This window comes from Mugil cephalus, chromosome 10 (genome assembly GCF_022458985.1).
Source record: "Mugil cephalus isolate CIBA_MC_2020 chromosome 10, CIBA_Mcephalus_1.1, whole genome shotgun sequence".
Classification (NCBI taxonomy): Eukaryota; Metazoa; Chordata; class Actinopteri; order Mugiliformes; family Mugilidae; genus Mugil; species Mugil cephalus.
Window position 1 is genome coordinate 5169746 of NC_061779.1, and position 9703 is coordinate 5179448.

Consider the following 9703-nt stretch of genomic DNA (forward strand, 5'->3'; position numbering starts at 1 on the left):
AGACTGGGGACTGTAAAGTCCTCAGCAGCTTTAGAGCTGTTAATTTCCATCCGAAGCTTGCTGGCTATATAGCAATGCTTGTGAGAAAAGTGGGGGAAATGTCTCTTTAAAGTTTTTTTTTTTCCCAGTCTAAGTTGTTTCCTCCTCCCCGTGTGTCTATTTGCATAGCCAATAGCTCCTCAGCGCTCGACCAAGCCTGTGCGATTGTTACTGGGCAGACTTCTTCTATACCTCCCCTCTCATTCTTTCCTCCTTCCACTGCCGTAGTCATTTATCAGTCTCCCTCCTTAAAGGATGTTGCCGCTGCCCATACAGCCTACGCGACCGCGCGCATCACGACGTGCACGTCTGCAGTGGCACCTTTCATGTCCAGTGCATGCTAAACCTTTGCGGCGGAGTTTTGCATCAAAAAAAACGACCAAACAAAAAAAAAAAAAAAAGGAACTATATCTTGATCAAGTCATATTGAGATCAATCCACCAACGTCGACGACAAGATTCAATGAAACTATTAAAACTTCGAACCTAAAATAAGAAAAAGAAATCGAAATTCTGTTATTTTATGGTGAATGGTAGCTGCCCGCGAAAAGGCGTGTTTCCATGCAATTAACTGTTAGAACTAACAGTTTTTCAGTTCATTAAGGCAGCAAAGCGTGCATTTATCCTTCCTTGACTTTATATGGCCATATTTCTGCTTTGGCTAAAGTGAGAAAATAGATTTTGAAAGTAACAAAAAGCTGCATTGTTTCCAGTGAAATGCACTTCACAGAATGTAAAAAGAAGCCCAACTAATTGAAATGTGTCTAAAACAGTGTGCTGTGTTGGAGGGGCAGGTGCTCCAGATCCTCCAGACTCCCCAACAGCATCAGCTGCTCTCAGCTCACCAGGATGCGCAATTACGCATGTTACGCATGTCCCCAGCATTTCATCACAGGCTGGCGTAAGCAATGGCCGCCTTTGCTTTGTTAAAAAAAGGTGACAGAAAGCAAAAGAAACACGCACACAAAACATCTAAGAGGCTAGGTGTATTCAGGAACTTGTCAGCAACAGCCTACAGTGCGTCTGTGTGGACATTCAGTGTAAAAAAAAAAGGAAATAAAAACGAGGGAAAGCTCAGAAAGGAGTGGATTTAACGTTGAAATCAAATAAAAATAAGACCAAGGGAAGTGTTTTAACGCCACTTAACGAGGCACATTCAATCACCTCCCATCAAACATTTTAAGAGAATAACAAGACATACAACTGTCTTAACACATGTCAGGAGTTTTTTTCTCTTTCTCTCTTCTCTCACTCGTCAGCTCCTGCAGCGGAACAGTGACGCCAACAGTTACTTAGAGTGAGATCAGAAGCAGCAGCAGCAGCAGCAGCAGCAGCGCATATAGTCCCGGAAGCATCGAGTTATCTCATCAGAATAAAATCGGAACACAAGCTGCATTTTAGAAACGTCCTAGAGTCACGAACAAGAGACTCACGTGTCTTGGAAACGTAAGAAGCAGCAGAAACATATTTTTGTTTTGAGAAACGTATGCGCCGCGATATATTTTGCGTCGGGACTAATTGATACAGTTGAGTCTCAAGTTTTGAAATCTTTTTTATTATCAATTAAACTTAAAAAAAAATGCCAAAGAACACGAGACGATGCCACGTGTTTGCAGCTTAAAGGTATTTTCTAGAAAGCTGGGAGGATATCTGCATGTGTTCTGCTTTTCTTTCTTTCTTTTTTTTTCTTCTATTGACAGATGATTCCAAAAAACTCCCGAAATAAAAGCCCTTTAAACCAGCACTACTGCCGACAACTGTAAGCAGCTCGTTTCAACTTTGTTTCAGCAAGAAGTTCGATCTGGAGTCACAAGTACAAAACAAAAACAAAGGTGGTCCCTTTTTTTTTTTTCTTTTCTTTTTTGGTAATAGGGAGAATCGACCAATGAGTCATCATCACCACACCTTTCACAGTTTAAACCAGCATCACAATGACCACAAACAGGCAGCCAACAGACTGATAATGACAGTAGCTCTGCGTCTCTTTTATCTGCTTTTTTACCGACATCAACATGGGAATTTAACGCTGAGAAATTTAAAAAAAAAAAAAAAAAAAAAAAAAAAGACGTGAAGTCCCACAACATAATAAAAGTGTCGCTGGGGGAATTTGGCTGGCTCCTAGTGGGGCAGACACAGTTGTGAAATGACAGCAGCTCGGGTCTTTGCAAGCAAAACGCACAAACGGAACAGCTCTGTCTTTCAAATTTACTCTGCAGGGTCTATTTTCCGTGAATACATGCATGCTTTCTTTCTAAGCATTGTGTAGCACACATTTTCATATGATTTTTATTCTCTAAAATCAGTGGAAAAAATAATAAAAAATTATGTGATTATTATATGCCCACAAAATGTTCATGAATGTGGATTAGGAGAGAAGTGGGGGTGTGGAGGAGGCTTTTCTATGACACTTAATTCCCATTAACTCAAAAGTGAAACTAAAATCCAACAAGAACAATTTATGAAAAGCCAGTGTTTCCAAATGTGCAGATAAACTTGTTTGGACAGATAAGACCTGTTCAGGTTTGTGAAAAGAAACTTCCTAAAAACAACACACCTGCATGAGCAGGTCAGGAAACGCCGCACAGGAAATACACCTGCTCACACAATCTAATTAAATAAATTGAAATAAAATTCAAAAATTACTTTCGCGATAATATAATCTGGCACGATGCAACTAGGATCCACGGTGTGTCTTTTAAGTATTCAAAGAAACAGAAATTTTACATCTGTTTCCTGTAACAAAGAAATCTGATGTGAAATTCCACCTGTCTATTCAGTTAAATTGATCCATTATCTGTTTATATATTCACATTTAAACTATTTTTATATTTGTATTTATCATTTTTATCAGGCCCGGTCCTCAAAATGATTTTTGGGAAAATTTCGATAAACATATTACCAATTTTACTACAATAAATTATTATTAAACAGCTGAGAAACTGTCTGATTTGTTGAAATAAGCTCACAGATCTAATTATTTCCCAGCTAATGACACGAATAAAATGAAATATTTCTTTCTTAAAATTCACAAGAGCTCATTTCTGTAATTTCTAGATGATAAATCTGTTTGATTTCTGTTTTTTATTTAGATTTTATAAACATTTAAAATCTGTTATTTCTCAATGGGAAAACATCAGGTGCTTGGTGGTGTTTGGGAAGGTGGAGCTCAGAGGAGGGGAAATCTAATTTAGTTTGCTAATTGTTGAGATTTTTACTGCAGAAAATATGTGTTCACGCACAGAAACGTAACAGAGTTGTTCAAGGTGTAACACAAAGAAGGAGCTTAACAGTTGTGTGACAACAGGTGAGTTTCCTGCAGCAGCCCTGACTCGAGCATCCAGCAGCTTCGTCCCTCTCTGAATCAAGATTTTGGGGATTCAGCTGCTGACTAAACCTCTCAGGTCGATTCCTTCCAGGTAAATAAAGACACAGAGGAGCATGGAATCATCCAAGATACCAACAGTCCAACAGCAGCAACATGCCTCAGTTGAGGTTTCATCAGGCAACTCCAGACAACGGTGCGTTTAAACACACGAACAAGGAAACGTTTTTCACATTCTGCACCCGCTTTCCAATCGTTCCCGCCGTCGAATCCCCGCAATTCGAATTCTCATGAAAACATCACCCAGTGCGTGTTATTTGTTTATCACATTTCCCCATTCTTTGCAGTATTTTTCTGTGGTTGAATAGCTGCAGATGTGTGCGCGCCAAAAAAACAACAACACAGAGAAAAGTTAGTCATCCACGAGAAAGAAAACACCGCACTTCATGCAAAACCTGTCTGGGAAAACCATCGTCCAACCGAAGTGTTTTTTCTAGTCCAGGGACATGATGGTTGAACGCTGTTGCCCTAGCACAATCGATACGCGTGGCACGCTTCTCAGCTCCAACCTTTGATGTCGCAGACTGTATTTTAAATGTGATGCCAAGCTAAACGACCGAGCGTCCTCGGTGAAGCGTAGCTGGAAGAAAAACGGTGAAAAAAAAATGTTTGTAAGCTTGAATTCCAAATGTAATACGTGCTTACGACTGGTGAGCTGAATAAACGAACTAAAAGAGGCTGCTTCATCGTGACATCAAGAACACAAACAAGTCCTTTTTTTTCCCTACAAACGAATAGAAACACAACAGAAAAAGAGAGTCACACAACCTTCGTCTCAATTGTAAAAAAAGGCTGGATCCTGATTAAGCAGTGAACTGACTGAGATGATGAACAGCAGCTTCCTCTAATCGCCATCAGGGCATCTTCGGCGCGCCGTTTGAAGCACGGAGTGAGCTCTTCCAGCAGCGGCTGTGCAGCTCGTCCCTGACATCTCCACTAACCACCTGCGGGATTTCTCTGATTCCCCTACGCTGCAACAATGCAGCTCTGGCACCGGGCGCTCGCCCTGCGCGCTTCCTCCCTCCTCAGACTCCCTCGAAAATCCTTCACGCAAACATCTACTCCCAAATTCTTTTCCCTTATATCGTGAACAGAGTGAGGGGGGAGGAGGGGAGGAAAGAAAAGGGGGGAGCAGAAGAAAAAGAAGAGGAATGAAAATAGTCTTGACTGTTGCCTTTTCTCGTGACGCCACAGAGAGGTGAAAGCACTGAAATGTCTTCCACAGGTAGACGCTTTGAAGGAGCCTCTGGCCAAAATGCACCCGCTGCTTAGTGGTGCAATTATGTTAACAGGCGTTAAATTACATTCACTGGCAGCGAGGGTTACAAACCCTATTGTTACCACGCTATCTGTGGTCATTCTTCCAATAATCGCTGTTAATACAGCCGACAAAACCTTGTTATTACAGCACGGACAATTACGAGCAACTATAAGCAACATGAAGTTTTGTTGAAGGCAGGACGCACGCAGCCCAATCAACGGTGACGATGTTTTTATTACGTTTTTTGTCAAAGTTTCTGTGACTGTAAACACATTTGAAAGAGAGGGAGATGAAGTTCTGAGGCTCTTTTTGGTTCAATGCACCCTGCAAAATTACTTTTAAACTTTTGCTTTTCAAGTAATTATGAGCAAAAATGCCCTAATGATTTATGTTATTAGAAATGTCAGTGTCCTAAAGCCCTTTCCTCCTCATAAAGTTTGCTTGTGCAATGCGAGGAGTCTTTTTCCCTTCCAAAAGGTTAATATCGCATTTCCAGTTAATGTTTTATAAGAAAAAAAAGAAAATGAGACACTTGCCAAAGGAATTACATTGTTAGTTCAGGACACATCTTCAGGCAGAGCTAGAAGAATAAATCCAAACATTTCTACAAGGGATGTGCAAAGCATGAAATGAAATTCAAAATCTTTTTTTTTTAGCTACACTTGTAATTTAGGGTATGCATGTATAAAATTAAGTATTTTTTAATTGGCTAATATAATAATTATGGATGCATATGTAATATTGGTTGATGTTTTGCATTAAATGCAGCTAATAGAGGTGATTTATTCTGACTTGAAGGGACAGAACATGACTGTGATGACGATTTTGCGCTTGTCGGAGACAATAGGGGCGACTGTGTGTCTGTAGGTGGAGAGGTTAGCGGTTCGATCCCCGGAATGTGCCACGCGCCGAGTTGCGCCCATCGCGTGGCGCTGGTGTGTGAATGTGTGTGTGAGCAAATGCGTAGATGTGTCTGTGACTGTAAAGCGTTGTGAGTTCCATTAGGTAGAAAAGCGCTGTATAAAAACAAGACCACTTAGCATTACCAGCAGACAACAGCCTGAATTACAGAGCTAACAGATGAATGCTAACACGAGGGAACCTGACTCAATAATATCCCGCTCAAAATCCGCTTCCCAAAAGTGATTTGCTGCCTCCGCGACCCAGTTCCAATGTAAAAAAATCTATTCGACAAAACTAGTGATGCAGTTAAGTCGTGTTTGGTGCAGTCAGAGCCTCCCCTATTTGTTCAAAACAACTATTTGTAAATAAACACGTCATTTGTGTCTTTCCGAATACCGTATTCGGGCTCATCTCCGCCCCTAATTTCCGCGCATGCGTTGCAGCGTGCCACCGCGTCGAGCGTCTTCTCCAGCTAAACGCTCGACTTGTTGCTGCTTCGCGTCATATTCTGTCGGCTCTACTGCCGGACGCGATTAGGGCAGCGCTACGGGCCACAACAGCTTCTTTGGCGGACGAGCGAGCAGACGACGAGGGCTTCGACGTCGCCCTGAAATAAACCCGACGGCCGAGGAAGATGTTTCTGTTCCCTCCTCCTCCTCCTCCTCCTCCTCCTCCTCCTCCTGCTTGAACTTCTCTTGTCTGACAAAGTAATTCTTTGGTCAGACATGTGGCTGCCTCCTCTCCCGAGGCATTGCCACATTATAAGATCGAGTCGGAATAACCGCTCGTCCGCGTTGGTGCCGCTACTGTGTTGCGCCCATCCTTTTTGTTCCGACCATGCGATGGATGGGAAAGGAGCTTTGGATAATTTGTCACATGTCGGTCGTCACTACGAGAGCATCAACGGACAGAAGGAGCGTTTGAACCATCTTTTGCACGCACAGTCAGCCCTTCAGGAGAGCTGAAAACGCAAACCGAGAGCATCACTGAAAGCTGACGTCGGCGACAGCTCGTCGACGAGCTGTTTTCGGAAGGTGCGAAGGTGCGACGAAAAGCTCTGGTGAGTTTGGCCAAACCTTCGGTTAAGACACAAGCCGCCTGGTATTCATTTACCTTCCTGCTACACCTCCACCCTGCTCCTTCCTCCCTGCCCTCCATCCCTCCATCCCCCTCTTTCACATGTCTGACCTCGTCTTTTGAACCCCACCAGCAAACGTTCCACACGGCCGTCAAATCCGGGGGCGAATCAGGAGACCCTGAGAAGCGGGTCTGAAGCATCGGCCGCTAAATAACGGCGATGCTTCCTTTGCCTAACAGACGATAAACCGCCTTCTTTTCTTATTTTCTCCAACATGACAGAAACAGTGAAGGCTGCCTCTCACTCCAACCGGCTCAGCTGCTGCTGCCGCCGCTGCTGCTTCTGCTACTGCCGCCGCCTCTTCCCCTCCAGCTCCTCCAGGATTTTCCCATGTTTCCCACGACTTTGTTACTCATTCAACAGCTGCTTGCTGATACTGCATCACTGTTTCAGCCTATTGCCTCCCCCCCTCCCCACCCTCCCCACCCTCCCCTTCTCCCTTCTTTCACTACGCACACCGAGAGCAAAGGCATTGTTAATCTGGCACAGTCCTTGATACATACAGAATGCAAGGACTAACCGCGCAAAGGAACTTCACAAAATTGTGTCTGTTGGTGCTTTTGGGAGGATCAACATCCTGACGGCTTCCACCTGGGATCACAACAAGCTCAAAACACGCGGGGCTTGAGGTCAGAGAGATCTCGCAGCTTATCCGAGACGCTCGTCGGCATTTAAGTAACGGCACCAATCAGACAAACCTCATCACGTGTCACAAAAAACACCAAAAAAAAAAAAACGCCAACATGTCAAACCAGTCACACACGTAACCTACGATTCACAAACTGCTCTAAACAGTGAACTAAAATGAATCAGCCTATTTTCATTCAGTCTCTCAAACAGGTGGAGAGGTATGCAAATAGGAGGGGTGTGGGGTGGAGGGGGGGGAACTTAACCATCTGTTTACCAAAATAGCCCGCGCTATTAAAAATAAACCCGAAAACCAAACATGTCGAACACCTGAGCGCACGCAGCCCTCGCACGCACCGAGAACCGCTCACTGTTGCCCCTGTTTCTGCCCGTGCAGATGGAAACAGGTGGCGCGCGGGACGCTGAAACGCACACGGCGGCGATGAGAAGATTACGCCGACGGCTGCAGAGGGGTTCCCTCCTGCCGGGAGCGCATCAGGTGCTCCTACTTCTATTTCTGCCGCCACCGATGGAGCTTAATGGAGAAATCACACATTTCTGGGGTGGAGGGAGGGAGGGAGGGGAGGGGAGGGGAGGGAGGGAGGGTGCAGATGTAGCGACGGAAGGCATCTGATGAGAAATGCACAAAAAAAAAAATAAATAAAAAAAAAAACACACGCGGGCAACCAAAACACATGCAAACCGCCCACACGCACACACACACCCACACCCACACACAGTATCTGATCTTCTTAGTGATCAGCGATAGAGACAAATGAGGGGGGCCCACTGCAGTGGCTCCCCTGGCAAACGCGTAGCTTCATTACGGCACCACACATGAATGTGCGCCATCCTCCCCGCCCGCTCCGCTCTGGATCAGGCCGCAATAATCTGATCCTTTTGGGAAACTGAGGTGTTGGACTGTAATTTATAGGCCGTATCTTTCAAGTCTTTCCCCTCGGCTCCGCCGGTGGCGTCAGCCCCTGAGCCACTGTGTGTGTTTAACGGCTACATGTGTCGCTCCCTATCTCGCTCTCTGAGTGGCACAAAGGTAAAGGGAAGCTTAACAGCCTGGGAAAAAGCTGAACAGTGTGAAATTACCTTGATCCAAAGATTCCTGCCGCATACCAGCCCAATGAACCCATAACAGAGCAGCCACTCAGTCAGAGAGCCCTGCCTGCAGGGAACAGCTGAGACGTTACAGAGAGGGAGAAAGGGAAGGGAAGGGGTGGGGTTGGGGGTGGGGTGGAGGGTGGGGGGGTATAAGGAGGTGAAAGAAAGATAAATGGGAGCAGGAAGGAGGCCCACTACCAGTAATCTCCAGTCTACAGTCGGTGGTAGGGGTCAAAGAATCTATACGTAATGTACATTCATAATAAAAGCCGGACAACTGGTAGGTAGGTGGGGTACTAGTGTCTCTGTGAAGTCAGACTTCCCACTCAGGGGCCCTTTCAGGAGATCAAGGAGCAGCAGCAGCTGTGGGGCCGGCATGAGATGACAAATAATTTGATTTGCTCGCACATACATTTTAAATGCAATTTTCACTCAACAGTGTTTGCATTTCTCCGGCTCAGCCTGAGATGTTGCTCGTTGGGGGAGTTGGAAGCGAGGCCGAAATTCTTTCAGATTAAGACGAACTTCACCAGCTTTTTTTTTTTTTTCCTTTTCTTTAAATGAATAAAATATTCAAGGCGCTGCAAACCCAGGTAGGGGCTCTGCAGTGTTAAAAACAGTCCATTTAGACGGCGGCGGGCAGAGCGCCTCGCTTTGATGCCCCGGTGAAAGCATGTGGGCCAAAATGTGACGGTAAATCATCTACAGTAAATAGAGCCTTTGAATAAGTTTCACTTCACAAACCAGAGACATGTTGCGTAAAGAATGACTCCTACTTTCTGCTTTTTTTTTTTAAACAGACGCTCCCAAATATCGATTGATTCAGTCTCTTGCGCCAAAGCCAAAATTTGTGCTCGACAACTAAAGAAACTACACTCTTAATAACTATGATCCACAGAAACAGACACAATATACCAACCCACCCAGGACACGGGAGAGCATGCGCTTGAACCGCACAGTCAATCAATTCAATTACGATCATTGTAAGGCGCATCAAATGGCACGGCCCCCGCTAGACAAGACGCACCGCTCCCACGCATGCAAGCGTACACCGGTTATTAGGTTGAGTTGTTTGTTTAGCGGTTAAAGTTAATGTGTCAGGCGTCGGAAGGTTTAGCTGATTGATGCATTAGCTGGATTTATTTTCAGGAAGAGTTTTTTTGCCGCTCTTTTGATCACTCTTCCTCTGAGGCGATTTCCTGGTTAAAACGTGGTAATGCAGGGGCGCACTGTTGAAACAG